This window comes from Crocodylus siamensis, chromosome 2 (genome assembly GCF_052110815.1).
Source record: "Crocodylus siamensis isolate JL-2025a chromosome 2, ASM5211081v1, whole genome shotgun sequence".
NCBI lineage: Eukaryota > Metazoa > Chordata > Crocodylia > Crocodylidae > Crocodylus > Crocodylus siamensis.
Genome location: NC_143396.1, coordinates 13212824 through 13225031, shown reverse-complemented (window position 1 = coordinate 13225031; position 12208 = coordinate 13212824).

Here is a 12208-nt window from a genome sequence, read left to right as displayed (position 1 = left end):
AGAAATTCCCCTGTGTGAATTGAGAGTATGAATTGAGAAATATGAGCCACTGACCAGGTCTGAGGCTAAGGTTGGGTTCAGCTGCCCCAAGGCTGTCCAGAAGGGCAGTTTTGAATGCAAGGGGGTCCAACTAGAGCCTCGTGACCCAGTGGACAGGTTTACCCTTTCCCCACCCTCATAATGAGCTGTGTCTAACCATGAGTAACTACATTGTGCGCTGTTATTGCAGTGGAGTCTTGTCTTTGGACATTAGCCACAGCATCTCTGTGCCGCTAGCAAATCTCACAACCTGACCGGACACCCTGAATAAACCATTCCTGTATGAAAGACCTGTGTGAATTGAGTTTAAAGATATGGGGAGCGGAGAGTCTAAAGACATACTGGCTTCGCCAAAAGGGACTCCAGAATTGTACATGTACACACACTATGGCCATAAAAGTTGTAAGTTTGTAGACAAATGGAATTGGTATACCAGAGATGATTTTAGGCAGCAGTTTCCCCTGGAGGGAACATTTGATTTAAGTAAAATTGTTCATCTCAGCAGAGACCTTGAGTTAAGAGGTAATAACATACCACAGACTCAGTGGGACACATTTTTGATTGGTATGAAGAAGCTTTCAAAAGACATCAAGAATCTCAAGTTCGGAGTCTTACGGACTCCCAAGAGAAACTGAAATCTCAGGTAAAAGACTTAAAACAGAAAAGTGCACCAAAAGGGGCCCCCCCCCTCAATAGTACCATCAGCACCAAAACAACTTTATCCACAAATAACTGAGAATGAATCTGCAGAAGATATAACTGATTTTCTTAATGTGCCACCCCCATATCAGCCTCAGACACAATCTGAACATGAAGAAGTCCAAAGTAACCAAATAGGCTCTTCTGGCAGGACTAGCCCTCCTCACCAGAAAACTATCACTCAACAATTGTCACCTGCCCCCAGGGCATGCCCACGTCCACTGGAGGCATGGCATCTGTCTCCCGAAATCTCAACCCCCTCCTCTTGTTTAAGGTCTGGTACCCAGTATGGTCCAGCCACTTTTTTAAAATCTAAAAAGGCTCAGCTTATGCCTTTATGCCAACTTCCAGGGCAAGGTCCAAATGGGGAAACTATAATCACAGTCCCTGTCCCCTGGGCCCCAGGAGATCTCCTAAACCTTGTTAAACAATTTCCCAACATCAGAGAGGAACCCCAAAAATTTAGAGATGAATTAGACACTGTAATCCAATGTTATGATCCAACATGGGCAGATTTGAACCAATTAATGAGAAGTATTCTGCCCTCTGAAGTCCACAACTGCCTCATCGCACAGGTGTTGTGTGTGGATTTTGCAGTATAAAAGTAAGGCCATTTCTTTTACCTTTAACCTCGATACATAGAAGCGGGCACAGCACATACTAGACGGGTGAGAAGAGAAGTGCTGTGTAAAGGGTTACTGATAAGATATGAAACTAGCTGAATCAGGTCAACAGAGGAGCCTCGTCAAGAGAGGAACCTTGAAAGCAGTACAAGGTTTGTTTTCTTTCAAGCAGACTACTTGGCAAGAATATATTAAACATGCAGTCACAAGAGTTAAACTTTGGTGTTCACGCACACAATGTCACTTGATTGAATAGAATAGTAATTTAGTTAGTAGATAATTGGGTATTCTTACAAGCACAAGCTAATCACGAACTAATGCTGACGTACTAACAGGGTATAAAATAGTATTATAACTGGTTAGTGGGGTCCCTCCTCGGAGGCACCTCGCTGCAGCGAATAAAGATTTTGTATCTGACTTTGGATACTTGCTCGGTGTGATCATTGCCCCAGCCTAGAGCGAACTGCATGTGGCTTTAAGAGTGTAATTTGTAACACAGGCTACTTGGCCTACTCAAGACCCCAGAATAGGAGATCATTTAAAAGATGCCCAAAGACACCTCCTTGAGGCTGTGCTTAAAATTTGCCCAAGGAAAACTGACTGGGCCAAAATACATAACTGTAAACAAAATAAGGGAGAATCCCCAGCAGACTACATGGACCGCTTGAAACTAGTATTAACTAGTATTTGAAAGACATTCTGGTATTGAAAATGCAGCTGAAACTGCCCCAGAAGCAGTTGCTTCTGCTTTTGTCCATGGACTTCTTTCTAAAGTCCAGGAACAGTTGTGCACAACTGCTGTAGGTTGGCAGACTAAGCCACTTGCAGAACTAGTCGCCATTGCAAATCATTGTACAACCTGCCAGGAAAAGAAAAAGGAATCCACGGAAACTAAGCTAATGTCATTACCATTACAGACTTTAGGCAGGGGCAGAAGCCGAGGTTTCCATCAAGGACAGTTCAGAGGCAGGGGACGTGGTTGTGGGATGGGATGAGGAGGATTTCACTCCCAAAATAATGACAGTTGTCATTATTGTGGCCAACCAAGACACTGGAAGGCTCAATGTCCTCACCAACCTGGCCAGCTGGGGATGACGTTTAACCCATCACCACCTCCTCTCACTCAATTCTCTGTCCTGAATCAGGGAGCCTCCTGTTAGGCCAGCCTGAGAAATAGTAACATCATCACAGCCCTGCTTCTCCCACTTAATCAAGATGATCCCTTTGTTTCCTGCGTGATAAATGGCATCTCTACAAAAGCTGCTCTACTCTTTGAGCTGAAGAATTTTCCATGACTCCCCTCTCCTCTGCTGTTGTAAATGCTGTGGGAATTTCAAATCAAATAGTTCCTCATCCTGTTTCCCAACCATTACATGTTTATCTTGGTCCTGTCTGATCAACATGGCTTTCTCCTTAGTCCTTGTTCTCCTGTTAATTTATTAGGCAGAGTTTTGCTTTGTAAACTCGGCTGTACTATCTATTGCTCTCCTAATGGTGTTTATTTAGATGTCCCCTGTGATAATGAGATAGCAGTACTTGCTGCTTTAGCTAGTTCACCTCCTGAGGCAGAGTTCCCTAAACTTTCTGTGTTGCAAGAAGCAATCATAAAAGTTGTCCCTCCGTTTCTCTGGGCCCAGCATGCTAATGAAGTAGGACAAGTCCATACTGCCCAGCCTGTAAAAATTAGATTAAACGCAGCTAAGCCTTTACCCAAAGTTGCTCAATACCCTTTTACGTCCAGAAGTTGAAGAAGCAATACGGCCTGTTATAACTGGCCTTTTAAAGCAAGGTATCATTGTCCTGACTAAGAGCCCTTGTAATACGCCTATTCTTCCTGTAAAAAAACCTGGAAAGAATACCTATCGCTTTGTACAAGACCTTCGTGAGGTAAATTCTGCAGTTTTACCTATTTTTCCTGTTGTACCAAATCCAGCTATCTTAGCCTGTATTTATCTTAAAGCTTGTTATTTTACTGTTGTTGACTTGTGTTCTGCATTTTTCTTTATTGCTATATACCCTGATAGCCAGTTTCTTTTTGCATTTACCTATCAAGGACTTCAGTAGACCTGCACGCGATTGCCCCAGGGCTATACTGAATCCCCTTCTCTTTTTTCTCAAATTCTAAAGAAAGATCTAGATGACATAATATTTAAAGAAAATTCTGTGCTTGTGCAATATGTTGATGATTTACTCTTGGCATCTACCTCCCTTGAAGCCTATAAAACTGATTCTTTAATTCTCCTCACCTCTCTTGCTCTAAAAGGCATAAAGCATCTAAAGAAAAGCTGCAGCTTTGTCTTCCTCGTGTCCACTATTTAGGTCATGATATTTCTGCTGGAGAACGACTGCTTTCCTCTTCCAGAATAGAAGCTATTCTTAAAATCCCTAGACCAACTACTGTGTCCCAAATGCGTACCTTCCTAGGCATGGCTGGCTACTGCCATCAGTGGATACTTGGCTATGCCTCTATAGTCAAGCCGTTGCAAAATCTGACTCTTGTTAATACCCCTGAGCCTTTAACCTGGACTTCAGAGATCGAAGCCGCTTTTACCTTTATTAAACAAGCTCTGTTGCAAGCTCCTGCCTTAGGCCTTCCCGATTATACTAAACCTTTTATTCTTTTTGTCATGAAAAAGATGGATTTGCACTTGCAGTACTTACTCAGACACATGGAGACAAGCACCATCCCATTGCTTATTATAGCTCTGCTCTTGATCCAGTTGCAGCCAGATTTCCCCCATGTCTCCGAGCTGTAGCTGCAGCTGCCGTCACTGTTGAACTTTCCTCCACCCTTGTATTAGGTTCTCCCCTTACTGTTGCTGTCCCATGTGCTGTAGCAGCCCTTTTACTAAAAACAAAAACCCAACACCTTTCAAATGCTAGATTAACTAAGTATGAAATCTTGCTTCTCTCTGCTGGAAATGTCACCCTAACTAGATGCCCTGTTTTAAACCCGGCTTCCCTGTTACTTACCCCTTAGGTGGTGAACCCCATGATTGCATTTTTGTTACTGCTCACCTATCAGTGCCCTGCACTGATCTAAAAGACAACCCCTTGCAAAACCCAGATCTAGTATTCTATGTTGATGGATCGTGTTAAAGAAACTCAAAAGGTTCCCTTGTTGCAGGATATGCAGTATGTTCCCAATATGATGTTATAGAAAGCCATCACTTACCTAATGTGTATTCAGCTCAAGTTGCTGAGTTTGTGGCCCTCACCAGGGCTTGCACCCTAGCCTCTGGTGCCTCTGTTAATATTTATACTGATTCTCGCTATGCTTTTCGTATTGTACATGATTATGGTCAACTTTGGAAACAAAGAGGCTTCCTCACTTCAGGAGGTGCCAAGATTTGTAAAGGTCCATACGTAAATGCCTTGTTGAATGCTTTACAATTACCTTCTGCTGTTGCTATTATTAAATGCCAAGCTCACCAGAAACCTTATGATGATGTTACACATGGGAATGCTCTGGCAGACTCCGCTGCCAAAGCTGCGGCTATTTCCACTCCTCAGGCTACACCTGTGTTTCAACTGACCAGTCTCCATTGGCAAGTCTTCACGACATTGCCCTCTTCCAAGGTCAGGCTCCAGAACCAGAGAAATGTACATGGAGACTGGCTGGGTGTTTGTTACACCCTGACCATTTGTGGCGCTCCCCAGATGGCCGCCTGGTGGCCCCAATGATCCTTCTTTCTCATCTTGCTCGCATACACCATGGCATGGCACATGTGAACAAAGGGGGAATGATAGAAGCTGTTAAGCTTGATTGGTTTGCTCCAACTTTTTCATCTGTAGCTCAACAGTACTGCCACACCTGTCCTATTTTTCCAAGCCCATAATGTGGGAAAGCCTGTAAAACAAAAAAGGCAGCTCACCCCCACCTTGGGGACTGTTTGTAAATTTACAATTAGATTTTATTCAAATGCAGAAATGTTGTTCTTATGAATATGTTCTTGTTATTGTATGTACGTTTTCTGGATGGGTAGAAGCCTACCCATGTGCAAAAACTGACACCATCACTGTAAGCAAAAAGTTGCTCAGAGACTTTATTCCAAGGTCTGGTATTCCTTTATCCCTAAACTGTGATAGAGGAACTCATTTTCTTGGACAGATAATGAAAGAAATCTGTAAAGTCCTGCAGATCCAGCAGAACTTTCATTGCCCATACCATCCACAGGCCTCAGGGCAAGTAGAACGCCAAAATGGCATTCTGAAAAATAAACTAGCCAAAATTTGTGCTAAGACTCACCTAAAATGGCCAGATGCACTTCCCATAGCTCTTATGAGTTTGAGATCTACTGCTAACTGAAAGACTGGGCTTAGCCCACATGAAATTCTAATGGGAAGACCCATGAGGCTCCCCGCCTCGCCACCTGTTGCCTCCCACTTTTGCGCTATATAGTCACTTGATGATACTATTCTGGACTATTGTAAGGCACTAATGAAGTGTGTTAAGGCTTTTCATTCACAAGTACAAGCAGCTCTCGCCAAAGAACCAGACGAGCCATGCCGTTCTATCCTGCCTGGGGATTGGGTCCATGTAAAAGTCCATCAACGAAAGTCATCGCTGGAACCTCGCTGGAAAGGCCCATTCCAGGTACTCCTGACCACCAACACTGCAATAAAGTGTCAAGGACTCCAGACATGGATCCACACTTCACACAGTAAGAAAACATCAGCCCCGTTAGACTCAGAGTCTCCTCCATATTAATCTTGTAATCAGCCTCCACAGACTGGTAGTGAGCCTAGCGCCTGCCAGCAGGAGAGCTCAAGACCAGTAGTGAGCCAAGTGCCTACTGGCAAAGAGGATTTGCCACTACAGAGCAAAAAAGGATGTGCCTCAACGACACCGCTATGCCCTTCGGGACAGGAAAAAAGCCTCTACCTTGTTCCTGGTTCCAAAGGTGGAGTTGGTTAGTTGTGATTTGGGTAGTTCTCAGTATTTCCTTTTGGGCCATCTTATGTGAACTTGACTCATCAGTTATAAGAAACTCTGTAAACCAAACTACACTTCCGCACCGACAAAGATCATTTCATGAAAATATGTTCTTGTCTTTAGTTAATCAAATTGGGATAGATTTAAATGTCTCTCGTTGTTGGATATGTAGTCATGTCCCTATCTATTCTACTGGAGGAATATCCATGATACCAGTACCCTTAAATGCAACTCAGATGTTAGCCCCTTACTATTCAGATTTTCATGGAAATGAAACTTGGCAGAATGTAAGTTGCAACCGGTCTGACTATGTACGATTAGCATATGCCACCCCTGGAAAGTTCTGTTGGACCTGTAATGGATCTCGTGTTGCAGTAGGAGTTGGTAAGTGTGAGGTAGAATTTAAGATAAATGGTGCTTGGTTTTCTGATGGTTCCTGGATATCTAATTACTCCCCTACAGGTCAATTTTTAGGCTATTATTCACAATGGATGATGTCCCCATGTTGTAGTACAGGTGGATATACTGCACTAGCTGGTCACTATTTTGTGTGTGGAGATAAGGCCTATAAAAATCTTCCCTCTGGTTGGAGAGGAACGTGCTATGTCTCCGCAACGTATCCTGCCTTTACTATTAAATCTCACTTACCTAAAGGAAGAATTCGCAATGTTCGCGAAATTACAGAAAATCAAAGGTTTTGGGGTATAATGTTCCCCAGCTATGGTGCAGGCTTAGCTATGTCCGAGATAAAGAACATCCTAAGGGATAGCCAGCACGGGTTTGTTGCGGGTAGGTCTTGTTTGACCAATCTCATTTCCTTCTATGACCGGGTGACCTATCACCTGGACGAGGGAGAAGAGATTGATGTCATATATCTTGACTTCAAAAAAACTTTTGATCTGGTATCCCATGATCACCTCTTGGCCAAACTGGCCAGTTGCGGCCTTGGCTCCGCCACGATCTGCTGGCTGGCAAATTGGCTCCATGGTCGGACCCAGAGGGTTGTAATTGATGGCAGTCACTCATCGTGGTGCCCTGTGACCAGTGGGGTCCTTCAAGGCTCCATAATGGACCCATACTGTTCAACATCTTCATTAACGATGTGGACATTGGAGTCAGGAGTGGACTGGCTAAGTTCGCCGATGACACCAAACTTTGGGGCAAAGCATCCACACCAGAAGATTGGCGGATGATCCAGGCTGACCTGGACAAGCTCAGCAAATGGGCAGACAAGAACCTGATGGTGTTTAACACCGAAAAATGCAAGGTTCTCCACCTTGGGAGGAAAAACCTGCAGCATCCTTATAGGCTCGGCAGTGCTACGTTGGATAGCACAGAAGAAAGAGACTTGGGGGTCATCATTGACCACAAGATGAACATGAGCCTGCAATGCGATGCTGCCGCTAGTAAAGCGACCAAAATGCTGGCTTGCATCCATAGATGCTTCTCGAGCAAATCCCGGGACGTCATTCTCCCCTTGTACTCGGCCTTGGTGAGGCCGCAGCTGGAGTACTGCGTCCAGTTTTGGGCTCCACAATTCAAAAAGGATGTGGAGAAGCTTGAGAGAGTCCAGAGGAGAGCCACGCGCATGATCAGAGGTCAGGAAAACAGATCTTACGATGACAGGCTGAGAGCCACAGGGCTCTTTAGCCTGGAAAAGCGCAGGCTCAGGGGTGATCTGATGGCCACCTATAAGTTTATCAGGGGTGACCACAGGATCTGGGGGAATGTTTGTTCACCAGAGCGCCCCAAGGGATGACGAGGTCGAACGGTCACAAACTCCTCCAAGACCGTTTCAGGCTGGACATAAGGAAGAATTTCTTTACTGTCTGAGCCCCCAAGGTCTGGAACAGTCTGCCAGCGGAGGTGGTTCAAGCACTACATTGAACACCTTCAAGAGTAAATTGGATGCTTATCTTGCTGGGATCCTATGACCTCAGCTGACTTCTTGCCCTTTGGGCAGGGGGCTGGACTCGATGATCTCCCGAGGTCCCTTCCAGCCCTGATGTCTATGAAATCTATGAAAGAAAGTTGCAGCATCTCTAGAAAAGATTGCTAATGCTAGCCCATCAACCAGAAATGAAGTATATAATTTGTATGTTGAAACAGCAGAAAATAAAGAAAAAGAAAAACTAGAAGTTGAAAGGCTAATGGCTATAAATATCTAAGAAAAAGAAAATAAAAAAAAAATTAGGGAATGAAGTAAATTTAGTCAGGCTTTGGCCTCTCCGACTAGAAAAAAACTGACAGAGATCAGAAATGCTAATGCTGCTTATTTCAGCTATATGCTTATTTTGAGATAAAAAATAATTCCTGCATTATTACTCTGGGTACGGATGTCCAATTAAGTAAGTTTGTTTTAGTTTCTTCAAGGTTGTATTTTTTTCTCTTTACCTGTCTTAAGAATAAAAATACTTAGAAACTGAGGCAGCGGGAGGATTCCTTTGAACAGACAAGTGAGTGATTCCCTTGCTGTGTGGAATCCTCCCTGTGACCACAGTATAGCCCTCAATAAAGAAAAGCTGGCTCTGTCAGTTGTGATTCAACCACAACGTAAAGTTTGATTTCTTCCACACAGACAACATAACAATACAGATTAAAATTGACAGTGATAATAAAACAGATAAAGAAATTAACCAGGAGTTCCCACTTGGTTAGCGACTTATCAATAGTCGTTCGGTTAGAAGATGCACGTCAAGTTAAATCAGCGAAGTCAGGCGCCTCTGAACTGGGCTGCCCGAAGGATACCGGTGGAAGCCCCTGGGTCAGGATCTGGTCCTCGCTCTCACAGGGAGTGAGAGAGATCCGTGGGGTACGGGACAGCAATGACCCTTCTGTTCCCTCCTTCCCCAGGGTTACTATGACGTCTGTGTTCTTTTATATTTTAATTATGCTGATTTTTAGTTATGTAGCCATTCATAATATTGCTTTATAGCTGTTATCCTATGGGGTTGAAAGGTGTTAGAAATTATTATAATAAGTTACTGCCCAAGCTTGGGTTTATCCAATAAGCAAACTGCAACACACCATCTTCAGGTTTGAAATTAACATCACCCCGCCTAAATCCAGCCCCTTCAAAACTCTCTGACTCTGCTTTTTTTGAGATATCCACTACGTTTCAGGAAAGGACAAGCTAGGCAGTTGAATCCAGTTTTTAGCATCATCAAGGCTAAATTCTGAGCAAGAAAGAACTATTAGGTCAGCTAATTTCACAGCTAGAGCTTTGTCTTTGAGGCCTAGTCAGTCCCACACACAATTACAAGTTATATTTGGGGGTTACAAAAATACAAGCTTCATATTAGACAAAAGTTCCAAATGCCAAAGTTCCAAGAAGCACATACTTATTGCTTATTAATTCTTTGGTTCTGGCCATCACACTATGAAATCATCAACTGTTGTGTTGTGAGGCATTTAAATGTTGTGGATTCAGCTGTGTAGTTGAGAACATCAGGGTGGGCAGCAGAGGGTGCTGTTTGTTTTATGCTGCTACACTGACACTGGCAACTTGAAATCCAGTTGATCTTTAAAATTATAGCAGAGAGATACTGTATTTGAGGTTGAGTACATATTTGCAGTTATTATAATTACCATGCATAAAACTATAAAACTAGAAGTCCTATTCCATGAAAGGGAAGAGGAGCACTGAGGAATCTCACTGTACCTTTTGCTAGGCACATCTACATGAGACTAATTAACTGTGCAGTAAATGTCTTGGCATCTACACATGTGCTCCTACTAGGCTGGAGTAAACTAATTTACTCCACACTGTAAATACAAGAACTTTCCTGTTGCTGAGTAAAAAACTGTGCAGCAGCGCACATGTACACTGCCTGGTTGGCTGGAGCATGAGTGCGGGGCATGCACTGCATTGCCATTTCTTGCAGCAGGTGATGATCACTGTCACCCAGGTGGTCGAGTACCTGCAGCCCCCTCACCAGGTCATTGCCGGTAGCCAGCGCCAGGTCCAAGAAGGTGTCTCCCCTGGTGGAGCTGTGCATCTCCTGGGTTAGATGGAGGTCCTGCATTCTGGCTAGGAACCTACATGAGCAGTCAGACCTGGCTGACTGCTTTTCGCAGCAGATGTCTGGAAAGTTCAGGTCACCCATGATGACCACGTCCTTTGACCTAACTACCTCCATGAGCTGACTTAAGAATTCCTGGTCTAGCTCTTTCCCTTGGTTGGGTGGTCTGTAGTAGACCTTCACTGTTAAATCTCTTTCTCCTCAACAGCCTTGTATTCTAACCCAGAGCACTTCATAGTGCCCCTCCTCTGACTCTTTGCTAATTGATGAGGATGTGTATTCCTCCTTAATGTAGAGCACCACACCCCTGTCTTTCCTCCCTGTCCTATCTCTCCTGTACAGCCTATAGCCCTTGATATTCACCGCCCAGTCATGTGTTGGGTCCCACCACGTTTCAATGAGCCCCACTATGTCTGGGTTAGTGCTAGCTAGCAGGAGGGTAAGTTCCTCTTGCTTGTTTCCCATACTACGAGCATTTGTGTAGAGGCATTTGAGGCCTCCTGAGGATGTGTGCACTGGCCCCCTACTTTCGGCATTGCCCTGGCCCTGCCGCTTACCTGGGTATATGTTCCGCTTGTCAGTCTAGGCTGGGCTGTACTTGTGGGTGTTGCTTGGTCTGGCAGTCTGATGATTCCTCCACCCTCGTCTTCCCCTTCCCCCAACGAGCCTAGTTTAAAGCCCGCCGGAGGAGATCCACCAACCTAGAAGAAAACAGAGGCTTACCTTTAGGGGAAAAGTGGAGCCCATCCCATCCGAACATGTCTCTTGTCGTGATGTGCGGGTTGTTATCGAGGAAGCCAAAGCCTGCATTGAGACACCATTCCTGAAGCCACCAATTGGTCTCTGTGATGCATGTCGCATGCCGTCTTCCACATCCGCTCATTGGTAGGACAGAAGAGAAAACCACCTGTGCGTCTACCTCCTTCAGCACGCCCCCCTGTCTTGCATTTTGTAGGTTCTAGACTGTCTCCATCTCCTGCCTCCCTGTCCCCTGTCGTACTTAGTTTAAAGCCCAACGTAGGAGGTCAGTCAACCTGTAAGAAAAGAAACTCTTACCTTTTGTGGAGAGATGAAACCCATCACATCGCAGGAGTTCCCCTGCATAGAAGTGCAGATCATGGTCCAGGAAGCCAAAACCCGCATGATGGCACCAACTCCGGAGCTGCGGGTTGACTTCCCTGACACAGGTGACATGATGCCTACTGCAACCGCTGATCAGGAGGATCAACAAGAAGACTGCCTGTGCCCCTGTCTTCCTAAGCCTGGCCCCCAGAGCCCTGTAGACACTCATGATATGGTCTGAACTACTTCTGGCCACATCATTTGTTCCCACATGGATGAGGACCATGGGAAAGTTGTTGGAGGGCTAGATGAGGTCAGGAATTCTCACCATGACATTCCTGATCCTGGTTCCAGGCAGGCAGCAGACCTCATGCACTGTGGGATCTGGATGACAGATGGGTCCCTCTGTTCCTCTCTGCAAGGAGTCGCCCACAATGATGACGTAGAGTCTCTTCTGTTTACCTGGCCAGCCTCCAGCTTGCGCAGTGATGGTGGCAGGCCCTTCCAGTGCACTTTCCCCCACTGCACACTTCTCCAGTGCAGCCAGGGCCTCATATTTGTTCCCCAACTGCACCAGGGCAGCTGTCTCTGTGGTGGAAGGTCTGGCCCCTGAGATGACCATTCTCCACTCACCAGCATCTGCTTCAGGGCATTCCCTTGCAGCTTCCCCACCAGGAGTCTTGTCCTGCAGAGAATGAAAGTAACCATCAATCTCTTCTTCAATTGCTGTGATCCCCCATGGCCGGCTCACCTCTGCCTCGAGTTCCCTCACCTGTCCCTCCAGGAACTCAGTCTGGGCACATGTAGGACAAGCAAGGGAACCCCCA